At 47.2% G+C, this 12,195-nt stretch overlaps 1 long non-coding RNA gene across 5 annotated transcripts in view; it reads right to left on the reverse strand.

Annotated features, from left to right (window-relative positions):
• Window positions 1–12,195, reverse strand: part of LOC136146551 (uncharacterized) — a 103,649-nt gene that overhangs the window by 34,597 nt on the left and 56,857 nt on the right. The window contains exons 3-5 of one of the 5 annotated variants that reach the window (XR_010659009.1): window positions 11,661–11,805; window positions 7,398–7,436; window positions 5,638–5,809 (exon numbers count right to left, since the gene is read on the reverse strand). The exons of 1 other annotated variant lie outside the window; for it this stretch is intronic. This is a non-coding gene — a long non-coding RNA (uncharacterized lncRNA). Of the gene's footprint in view, window positions 1–5,637; window positions 5,810–7,397; window positions 7,437–11,660; window positions 11,806–12,195 lie in introns of those variants that run through there. 3 more of the 5 variants (XR_010659007.1, XR_010659008.1, XR_010659010.1) reach the window with 3 other exon arrangements.

Genomic DNA, 12,195 nt, shown 5'->3' on the forward strand with positions numbered 1-12,195 from the left:
AATGCAAGTAACCACTATTATCACCAACCACGGCAATCCACATCCCCCGTCACACTGGCCAGAAGCCCCGGCTCTTCCTTCTTTCCCAGGGTTCCCATTAAAGACATCATCCTGATGTTACCTCTGCACAGTTCTCAGATCCACAGCCATCTCTCTATCCCTGCATGATGCACCGTTCAGTCCTACATCACCTCACTCCTGGACCACTGCCCAAGTCTTCCCTAATGACTCTCTGGACTTTGGGTATTTCCCAGCTCTCTGCTCATTAGATTCATCCTCCTCTCAGCAACTATGAATTTAGGAAAACTGCATTCCAGTCACGTTGGTCCAAATTCAACCTCTTTAATTGTATGTACTGGAGAAGACTCTTGAGAGTTCCATAGACAGCAAGATCAAACCAGTCAATCCTAAAGGAAATCAACCCTGAATATTCATTGAAAGGGCTGATGCTAAAGCTGAAGCTCCAATACTGTGGCCACCTGATGCAAAGAGCTGATTCATTGGAAAAGACCCTGATGCTGGGAAAGATTGAAGGCAGGAGGAGAAGGGATGACTGAGGATGAGATGGTTGGATGGCATCACCGACTCAATGAACATGAACATGAGTTGGAGCAAACTTCAGGAGAGAGTGAAGGACAGGGAAGCCTAGCCTGCTACGGTCCAGCAGTTGTAAGAGTCAGACATGACTGAGCGACTGAACAACAATGGCATGTACAGTATGGACCACGACCTTCCGGCCCCTGCCTCCCTTTTCAGCCTCACCTCACACCTCTCCCTCAGTCACATGGCAAGTTCCCCTAGCACTGACATGCTTGCAGCTCCCCACCTACAACATGCTGTTTGCACCTCACAGCCTTTGCACATGTGAGTCTCCCTGCCTGGAAGATCATTCCTATCCTAGCCTCTCTGTCCCAGCTTCCAGCCTGCATGCTCTGCGAGGGCAGGGACTCGGTCTGTCTTGTTATACTGCTTTATCCCTAGTTTCAGCATGAAGCCTGGCTCACAGTAAGGCACCAGTAAACACTTCTGAGTAATGAATCGACAATTTGCAAAAAGATGTCCATAGGCTGAACTCAGTACCTCTTTTCTCAGCTCTGGTAGTATACGTTCCCTTGGGGTACCAGGTTGAAATTTTCCATCTCCCCCACCAGTCTGTGAGTTTGTCCAGGATGGAGGGGTTCAGTCTGAGGCTACAGACCCATGGCCCCAAGATGTTCCCTGACATCATGCTTGGTTAGGTCTAACCCCATGTTTTCTCTTTCAAAAAAAAAAGGGGGTTTTCATTAATTGCCAGTCTTTTAATACTGGGTGATTTTTTAAAAATATATATAAATTCAGAATTCTCTTGAAAAATATGATCTGGCACCCTGGCTGGGTCTCTGCATGACAAAGACAGGTCGGGGTTGAGTAGCACCTGGCCCTTCAGTCAGAACATCTGCTGTCCATCCCAGTCCACGGGTCCGCCCAGCTCACTTTCTGCATCTCTGTCATCTGCGTAGCCCCTCTGGAATTTGAATTTTCTGGTCTCAGATCATATTCATCTGAGAAATTCTTCTTTTGAGGACCCAGCGGTGCCTTTATTAGGTCTCTGCTATGCAGCATGTCTTATGTTTTTGTTCATGAGGTCAAATAAGCTGACACTTCAGTGGGACTAAACCTGCTCTTCTTAGCAAAGAGGAAAACAAGATCAATTACAAAAAGTCAAAGTGCTCATGAGATTTTTTTTTAAAGTGCAAGTTGTCCAAACTCAGTGCAGGCATCCACAGGGCTGGGTTCCCCAGGGCAGTGATTCTGCAGTTTCACTGTGGACAGGAATCACCTGGGCGCGGTCTGTTATAAGACACATTCAGATCAGTGGAGCAAGGCAGGGCCTGAAACTCTGCATTCTAACAAGTGCCGGGGAGGATAATGGTGCTGGCTCCTGCATACTGTGCAGAAGCAGGCTCTCTAGTGCCAGCATCTTTTCCAGGCCATTCACGTGTTCTTGGGTCAGCCACTTGCTTGGTGTCACCGTGACAAATCCCTTCGAGGATGCCTAACTATTCTTTTAGTCCAGGAAAGGGGAATGTGGGAAGCAAGGGACACACAGCAGGTAGGGTTGTGGGGGGTGGAGGGGGCTTAGCTGCCTTTGCAGCTGGGTTCCTCCTCCCCACCACTGACCCCCTTAAGTCCCCAAGCGGGCTATCGGATGGGGTCTCAGACTGGAACCCCACATTGGGATGGGGGATGCTCCCAGAAAGATCTGAAGATTCAGGCTCAAGTTAACCTGAGTCACAACCACCGACTTGCCAACTTGGTGTTTGTTTTGAGCAGCCCTCACAGTCAGGCCCATGTTCCCAGTGTATTATTTTTCCAGGTGGCAGAAGGGAAGGCCTTTGCCCTCACAAGGTCAGGGATCTCAGAGGAAGCAGAAGCAAAGCTGACGCGCGCAGAGCTGGTCCCCAGGGCTCCCCCTCTGGAGTTGTAAACAGGAAGTTGAAGGTACATGTTTCAGGAACACCCCCGGTTTTCTTTGCTGGTTTCCTGAGGCCATTCTGGCCATTCAGAGCAACCAGGGAGAAGATGATCCGAAAGCCTGCTGGCAGCCCTCTGAACCGCGCTGGCCAGTTTGATGACAGCAAGGATGCTGGGCAAAGATTTGCACCCGGGGAGGGCGCAGGCGGTGGTGGGCAGGGCTACAAGCTTCTGGGATGTGCGCTCTGGTTACTCTAGCCACTTTCCCCACTCCCTCCATGCCACCCCCCAAAGTAAATATTTCTCAGGGCCACAGACATTTGAAAAACCAACCCCTGGGTGGTGACGGCAGCTGGCAAAGCTTTCAACAGCAGGCCAGAGGAGGAAGCGGAGCTGGGGTGCCCAGGCTCATACCAGGCTGCTGGCTCTAGGCTTTCACTATTGTCCCCTGTTTTCAAAGTTCTCAGTCCGGAGGGGGCTGGGAAGGTCTGAGTTTGGGGATTTGTTCAGCCTAGGTATACATAAATAGCAGCAGACAAAATGTCCTTTATCAGCTATTTCCCAGGAAACAGGGAGAAAATTCTTCTCGTTGCCAGATTATAAAAGAAGAGGGAGACAGCCCTCTCTTCTTCCCTCTCCCCCATGCAGAACACTAAGTCACTGTCTGACACCCACCAGGAGGGTCCCTGTTGGAGAGAAGGCAGGGGCGGGCTGGATGACTTGGGCAGCTGCTAGGAAGACAGGTTCACTGCCAGCCGGAGCATAGAAAGTCTTTCCCAGGAAAGGGGAGGTGACGTTAGCCTGCTGGGTAAACTGGAAATTATTAACCACAGGATGAGCAGAGTTAAAAAGAGCTGAAAACTGATTGTTGGCTTTACCAAGAGTTATAAGCATGCTAGGGGAAAAAAGGACAAATATATTTGAATTTGTTGTTGTTGTTGTTCCTAAATCAGGAAGCACCATTTCCAATAATTCTGTCAAGCAAAGCCCTCCAGTGTTCCCTTCTGCTGGTATTTCAAGGCTGGTTTTGTTATTTCTTCACACAGATGGCCTAGGAAACACTCGCCACACTCAATATATTTTTCTTTTCTTTCTCCCTGCCACCTTTTTCATTCGCCCAAAGAATCTTGAGTCTTTTTAATCTGCCCCTTTCTTATTTTCTATTTCTGATTTAGATAATACTTTAAAGGGCCTGAAAAACTATTTACATCACAGGAGAATTTCAGATGCTTTTTTAATCATAAAAATAATAGGTCCTACTTCTTGTCATCATCAGCTAACACTATCGCGCATTTACCATGTGTCTGGATATGTGCCATTGCTTTTCGAAGACTGAGGTGTGGAAGTTCTATTTTCAGCTGGGCTTTTGTTATTGCTGTCATTATTGAGCTGTGCAAGTTCTTTCCGTATTTTGGATACTAACCCTTTATCAGATATATGATGAGCAGATATTTTGTTCCATCTACAGGTTGTCTTTTCATTTTGGTGATTGTTTTTCTTTGCCGTGAGAATCGCTTTAGCTTGATGCAGTCTCACTTGTTGATCTTTGCTTGTCTGCCATCCTATTTCTTGGTATTTATCCAGAGGAAATGAAAACAGGAGTATCGACAAGATACCTACACTCCCATGTTTATTGCAACATTATTCACAATAGCCGAGGTGGAAAGAACCCAAGTGTCTGTCGGTGATGAATGGATACAGATGTGGTGCCTACATATACACAGGAATACTATGCAGCTGTGGGAAAGAGAGAAATCCTGCTGTTTGTGACGACATAGATAAAACTGGAGGGCATACACTAATTGAGGTAAGTAAGATAGAGAAAGACTGTCTGTATATATGTATTCCCTTATGTGTGAAATCTAGAAAAACTGAACGCATTAGCAACAGCAGAATGGTCATTACCAGGGGTTGGGAGGTAGGAGAATTGGAGAGATGCGTACACATTTGCAGTGAGAAGATGAATAAGTTCTGGTAATCTAATGCACAGCATTTTGATCATAGTCAACAATACTGAAAAAAAAACAATACTGTATTATACACTTTAAAGTTGCTAACAGACTAGATTTTAAAGTGGTCTCACCACAAAAATTAAATGATCACTATCTGACTTATTTGACATGATGGAGATGTTAGCTAACAGGCTATGGTGGTAATCATGTTACAATAAACACAAGAAATGCATCAAATCAACTGACATTTATACCAATGTATACCTTAAGTTTATACAAGGTAATATATCAATTACATCTCAATAAAAATAAATGTAAAAAGACTGATATGTGAACAAACCACCTAGGCAGTGCATCAGAACACAAAGCCTGAGTCAGTGGTGTGGCCCCGCGAGTCTGCGTCTCTAACAGCCTCCAGGCAATGGCAGTGCTACTGCTCTGGGCCACACATGGAGCAGCCGATCTCCCCTAATCCCCGGGCTGGTGGAACTGACTTTATCAAAAGAAGTTATGGGGTTTTCCGGATAAACGGGAGGAAGACAGGTGTGAAACATACTCAGTTTTGGAACTGGCAATGTGGATGTGGAAAGGTGAGTAGATGTAAGTAAGACGGCTGCAGGCAGGGGCGTGCCCAGGCTTGGGACATCCTCCTTAGCTACAGACACAGAAGTGTAAACCTTGGGCTTTGGAAAGAGAAAGACACAGATTCAAGTTCTGGCTCTGTCATTCCTACGTGGATGGTCCTGGGCAAGTAATGTCACCTCTGTGAGCCTTAGTTTCCCCATCTGTAAAATGGGGGTAAAACATACCACCCAGGGTGATTGTAAAGAATAAGTGAGAAACCACACTTCTAGTGTTTCACATGTGCCCACTGCCTAGTCCCTGCCCTGTACACGGGAGCTATTCACTCATTCAACAAACTTAACGAACAGCTGCTAATTTTCAGATCTATTCTACACACTAACGACATAAAGGGAATAAGCTGATGTGGTCACCATAATAATGACCTATGACCCCCCCCCCCCCCCCCAACACACACACAAATGTTCACATCCTAATCCTTGGAACTTGTGAATGTATTATCCTATGTAGCAAAATGGTTTTGCAGGTGGGGAGAGGAGCATGGATTATCCAGGTGGGTCCAATCTAGTCCCATGGAGATGGAAGCGGAGAGATTTCCAAGGATCAAAATCTGAGCAGCAATTCTAAATCCTCCAAACTTACTTTGTTTATTAATAGATGCTGCTCAGAGCGACCTTGAGCTCCTGAGAGAAAGTCAGGATCATCTAAGACTCAGCTGTAGACTTATGCTTCTCACATCTTGCAGTTCTCATCCAGGTAGCCTTCAATGTGCAAGTGATGGAATGACCTTCCCCCAGTTCCAAAACTGCAGCTGCAGATGCCTGAAAAACCCCAGAGTCACAGCCACATGCCCCACCAGCAGTTGCCCTTTGACCTGACTCTCTTCACTTAATGGAAGCTGGTTTTCCCTGGAAGTCAAGGGGGATTGTGGGATAAGTCTTGAGGAAAATCAATCACTCCAAGCAAGACAGACTGGCCTGGGGCAGGATGGCAGCTGTTCATTCTTAAGAATATCTTTTCCTGGCTTTAATACATACAAATTTGAGCCCAGAAGATTTCAGTCTGAAAAGTTACACAATCATATACCAAAGGTGTACTTTTAGGCTCAAGACATTTTTATATGTTCCTGACCTTTGTAGAGGTGTTTACATTGTATGTTACCTGTACAGGATGGCATCTGTAGAATGTATGTAGCAAGTCTATGGTCCAGTGCATTAAACAGCTGATAACTGTGACCCCATTAAGGAGGCTGGCTACAAACCAGTCACTGCTAAGCATTTCATGTGCAAGAGGAACAGTAACACAACAAGAGCAAGAACAGGAATCCTAACTCTGCCAATACTGGCTTTGAAAGCCTGAGCTAGCTACTTAAGTCTCAGTTCCTTCATCCGAAAAATGGGAACAATATGACCACATGTCATCAATTCTAAGATGCAATTTTTCACATGTTAGCAGGTCTGAAATCAGACCATGCCATACAACCAACAGAGTTTTAGATGCAATTAGAAATGGTATCATCCACCCAACAATGCTGTTAGGAAGATAAATGGAGATCACTACACTTAGAAAATTCTGAGCCTTGGCTCTGATACACGGTCCTAAAATATATATCAGCAACTAATACTTAAATTCTATCTCCAGCTCTGGGCTCCCCTGCACCTGTCTAGTGATGATCTTAACTTGTCCAAGTAGGACCCCGATTTCCTTGCCCCATGGCCTGCTTCTCCCCAGTCTTTCCCTTCTTAGTAAACAGCACCACCTTCCACCAGATGCTTAGGGCCAGAAATATGAGTCATCCCTGAGTCCTCTTTCCCTCATTTTGGAGACAAAATCCATCCCCAAATCCCATCAGCTCCATCTTCAAAATACATCAGGAAATTGACCACTTCTCCCTACCCATCCCCCTGCTTCTACCACCCTAGCCAGAGGCGCCGTCCCCTGTTAAACGACGTCCTGACTCAGTTCCTGGCGTCCACCCTTGCTGTGTTCCCTCCCACACCTGGACACTCTCCAACCACACAGCAGCCAGAGGATCCTTTAAAAACCAAGCCCCTCCCCTAAGGAACCCTACTACCCTCCATCCCACTCAGGGCAAAACCCACACTGTCCCCTGTTAGAAAGTGCTGCAGGACGTGACTTCTCTGACCTTTCACCCTCCCCCCATGATGTCTCCCACTGGTCATCATGCCCCTTTCACTCTGGCCACCCTCCTGTACCCTGGACTTGCCAAGGCATTTCTGCCTCAGAGCCTTCACAGTTGCTATTCCCTCTACTTGGGATGCTGTTCCCTCACCTCCTTCGGGTTCCTACGATTTTGTACATGAAACAATTACGTACTCATATGCTTATCGTCTCTTTCTCCTCCTATAATAAAAGCTTGAGAACTTTCATTCTACAAACAAAACTTACCATCTTGTTTGCTGCTGTATTCCCGGCACCCAACAGTACCTGGAAGAGGGATGAGCAACACATATGTGTTGAGTGATTGATTGAATGAATTAGTAGACATTAGGTAAGGTTTTTAGACATGAGGATATGTATGTGTATGTGCTGTTATATATACATGCATTTACATACATTATTCATATCTATATGTCCATATTCATATCTACATTTATCTATAAAACACAAAGCAGAACACATTCATTCATAAAGAGATACAGACCAAGATTTTATTTTTGGCTCTATATCCACTGAAGAATTTTAGAGACAAAACAATATTGTATTTGAAGAAATACAAGCCCAAGGTCATACCAGGTCTAGCAGTGGCTACAAAGAATGTTGGAGCTAGAAGGTTCTTCAAGATCTTCTAGCCCAGAGTCAACAAAATGTATCCTGTCACCTTCCTCTCTCCGGCCCTTGGCATACATCACCTTTCTCCCTCTGAACTTCTGAGTCCTTCTTAATATATTGCTCCAGGCAGCCTCAGCCACTTAACTGAAATGACTTGATATTCCAGATCTGGCCCACCCCAATCAATTTCTGGATTGAGGTTCGGAGACCCAAAGGGGGACCCTTATTCATCCCCAGTTTCATAGCACACCAGGGGCAAAGCACAGGCCATCATGGCCGGACACCCAGTTTGTGTTCCTAAGGTCAGACATTAAGCTGGAAGGGAGCTTAAGAGATTATCTTTAATATGAAATCACATAGTCAGAAAGTCATTTTTTAAAAAGCTCTTTCATTACTTCTGATTACTTCAAAAGATTTTAATCATTTGCAGCCAAAGGCAACTCACTAGTAAAATGAGCTCAGGAATCAGACCACTCCTGGCTTCCAGGAAGATGCTAAATAGAACCAATTTAGCAGTCAAGAGATCAAGAAGAAATTCTTGCCTTTGGGGAGACCAAGAGACAGCTCAGCAAAAATAGAAAGGGGCTGAACAGCTTGAATGGTGGGAAGTGAAGGAAGAGCAACACATTTTCCAGCTAAAAATGGAATCACGATTGTGCTCAGATTCCACTCCGAGGAAGGTAACCCTATCCTCAGCTCAAGACTAAATCCTAATTCTCCAAGTCAAACATGCAGTCCCACTCCTCTGACAATAATAAGTATGAAACTGCCTGTGGCACATTTCTGACCACAGTCCTGCTGCAGGACTCTGGGGAAAGTTTGTTCACTCTTAAAATGAGAAACACAGAGAAATTCAGTCTCTTTTACTTATGTCAAAAATTGTTGCAACTGAGTGTGATGACTCGGCTGTGGCAGCCACCTGGGCACCATGAGGGAAGCAGCCTAAGGCAGGACTGATAGGCCTAGCATGTCAGAGCAGTGAGATGGAAGGAAACTGGATGCTTGGTAACTTGGAAGAACAAAGGAGTCAACAGGCCTGAAGACACTCCACCTTGAATCATAGATCCTCCTTTGTTTAAACCATTTTGAGTGGGATTTCTGATACCTGCCTCCAAAGCATCCTAACTGGTACATGAAACCATCTCCCATTTCCTTCGAGATTCAAACAGGCCTAGTCAAAGCTCCAGACATTTCCCAACTCCCAGACACTGCACTCCCACTCTCCTAGTTGTGTAAAGACAGAGCAGATCCTGTCTGCTCTGAAGGCAGCTAGGAAAGCTCTACCATTACCAAAATGTGTTCCTGGTATCTGAATAGCACTCTGAGAGAGGCATGGTCCTCTTTAGGCAGGCAAAAAGTCCTGGGATGGAATAAGTCCCCTAACTGTGAGGGAACTAATCTTATCTGTCTTCTTCTAAGAAATGTAGGCACTATTACCCACTGAAGCAGATGCAAAGACAGGAACACAAGTACAGGGGTTTTATTAAAGGAAATACCCACGGGATTAAATGGGGGAGGGAAGGGGACTCAGACAGCAGGCAGACTATGATGCACTTTGACCCTGAGTGAGGGAAAGAGGGGAGATTGGATGGAGCTGCCCTAGGCTGTCACGCTGCAGCAATGGTCTGGCAGGACTGTCCTTCCGCCAAAGTCTACTGTGAGAGGAGTCGTGTGTCCACCAAGGCTGGACCACCTTAGTCTTCCTGCCACACAGATGCAGCAGGCCCTTGATCACTTCCACACCTGTGAATAGAGGACCGCAAGGAGCATTCCTTGGCTGTCACAGGCAGGTGAGGCAGGGAGGCAGGGGGCGAATGGGCGCCCAGCAGGGTCGGGAGACCCGGGGATCTAGCCGGGGACCAATGTCTGTGTGACAGTCACAGTCCCTGTCACCCAGGGACTCTGTCAGCCTCTTTTAGGGAACTCAGCTCCGTCCACCGAGGTATCAGCTGGGTACCAGGTTGTTGTCACTGTTGTGAGAACTCCAGAGCACCGTGTGGTGTGGGCCAGGGCAGCAGGAGAAGACGCTGGGCTCACAAGCTCCATGAGCCACAAGCAACCGGGTACTAGGGTCCCTCTGGACTGCCACGGGCCACGCACTTTGGGGCACTTTGACATGATTCATCTGGGGAACCTCAGCTGACTTCTGACTTAACTCAGTGCTGGAAGGATATAAGCTTGGGTGCTGCATCAGCGATGCAAACACACAGTAGCTTAAAGGAGAAAGCAGTCAGCACGTCCCCACGGATCAGTGTGAAAGGTGGGAACTGGGGCCCGGGCTCCAGCACTCTCGTTGCTCTGCCCTCCCCTGAATGCTGCAGAATCACGTTGCCAACAGAATCATACTGATGGAGTAATGCTGCGGCAGCACGTGTGTGGGGCTGGCCATGTTCTAAATGCTTTATAGCTATGAATCCTTTAACCTATATCCCATGAGGCAGACAGTAGTTAAGTTTTAAACAAAAAGCAAAGCACTCCACCATCTGAGCTCTTGCAACCACACCTATGAAGAAGTTGGGAGGGGTGAGGCAGGAGTGGTGCACGCCCTCCTCCCTTTAAGAGCAGGAGTCAGACGGCCGCCCTTGGCTGCAGGGGATGCTGATAGATGTAGTCTCTGGCTGGGCAGGCACATGCAGTGCAACCACTGAAATTTCTCCTCCTCTGCCTGGAAGGGGTCTCTCAATCTCTCTGTCATGATTTAGGCTCACTTCACCATCATTCAAGACTCCGTTCATTGTCACTGGAAAGGCACTCCCACCCCTTCCCTGACTAGGTTCATGCCCTCCCCACCCCCCACCACTACCCCAACACAGGCTCCCACAAGCTCCTGAGATACCTTCTATTTCAGCCCTTATCATATATTATTATAAGATCTCCCCTGGGCAACAGACCAACAGACATTGTTTGGCCCACACTATCTCTTTTCATTAAAAAAAAAAAAAAAAAAAAACAGAAAAAAAAATCATACAAAATTTCTTTCTTTTTTTTTTTTTTAAAGTTCTGAACTTTATTATAAAATAATTACGTGTGGACCAGCAATAATGGGCACCTTGTTCATTCAACAAATATTGAATAATTCTTTGAACACCTACTATGCTGAGAAGAATTGAGACAAAGTCAGCTTATCCTCATTCTAAAGAGTGGGAAAATGAGGCAGAGAAACTGCAACCTGCCTAAGGTTAAAACGCCCTTAAGTGAGTTTTCTCCTTAAAAATCACGAAAGCACAGTCATATTGGGCAGTCCTTCTTGTGTGACCCCAGTCGACGGGCTGAGTAGCTCGCTAATTCCTGTGCAGAAGACAGGGCTTTCCACACAGACCCCACCGGGCCCTACTGTCTCATGCCACGCCTGCTTCCTTTCATTTATGTCGCCGCCTGGCCCTGCAGGAAGAAGGGGCTGCAAGCCCCTGGTCAGGAGTTCGGGGGCAAGCTGCATCTCTTCTGGGTGTGCCCTGCACTTGGCACACTGCATGTTCAAAAGCACCTGTCAGGCGTGCGACTAGATCCGTGCAAACGTTCAGAATTAAAATTGGACTGAAGCGGCAGCTTACACTCTGCCCACCCCTCTCCCCAAAGGATCTATATTTAATTGTCTTTGCAAAATCGGAGCCTGCAAGCAACTTCACACTGGAGATCCTTCCCCAACGTCAGAAATGCAGCAGCTTGGCCAGTCTCGTGCTCCAGCCTATTAATAGCCTCTGGCTGTGTTTCCTGGGCAGCCGCATTGTTCTTAGAGGCAGAGAGGCAAAGGCGACCTTCTAAGTCCGACCCCCCACCCTCCGCCCAGCCTCATCCATCCCTCCCTGGCGCCCTTCTTCCCATCTCTTTCTCAGAACAGCACACCCCGCTGCGTATTCTGCAGGATGGCTTTTTACTTACTTATTTATTTTTGTCAGCACTCATCAGCATGGTGGGGCTGGGAAATAAGAGCCCTGGCCCATGTGAGAGCGCTTCACCAGGGTCTCCAGGGAGAGTCCTGAGCTGCCTGCCGCGCCAGAGGTCACTGTCACCTTGGCCTTGTGGGCTGTTTACCAAAGTGAAATGAAGAGATCAGTCAGATGTCAGGGAAATGCTAATGGCGGGCGCCAGGCTGGGAGCCGGCGAGGTGATCCCTTCCTTCCCAATCCTGCAGCACAAAGGCCTCAAAGACAGCAACTCCGATAAGAGGTCAGCAGGCAAATGCCAGGTCCCTGACGGACTGCTCCGCCTGGCCTGGCTGCAGAGCCTTCCAGGCTGCCTCTCGCTTTTCCACATCCCTCCTCACGTCTATTCAACTGGAGGAAGGCTAAGTGTTTGAAACCCTGGCCCGCCCTTTCTCTATCTCCGGCATGAAAGAAAGCCTCGTCTCTCTCTTGGGTCCCAAGGTCTGGAGGCACAATGAGAACGGCATCATTATCCTCCCGCCAGAGATAGG

Source organism: Muntiacus reevesi, chromosome 14 (genome assembly GCF_963930625.1).
Source record: "Muntiacus reevesi chromosome 14, mMunRee1.1, whole genome shotgun sequence".
Taxonomy (NCBI): Eukaryota; Metazoa; Chordata; class Mammalia; order Artiodactyla; family Cervidae; genus Muntiacus; species Muntiacus reevesi.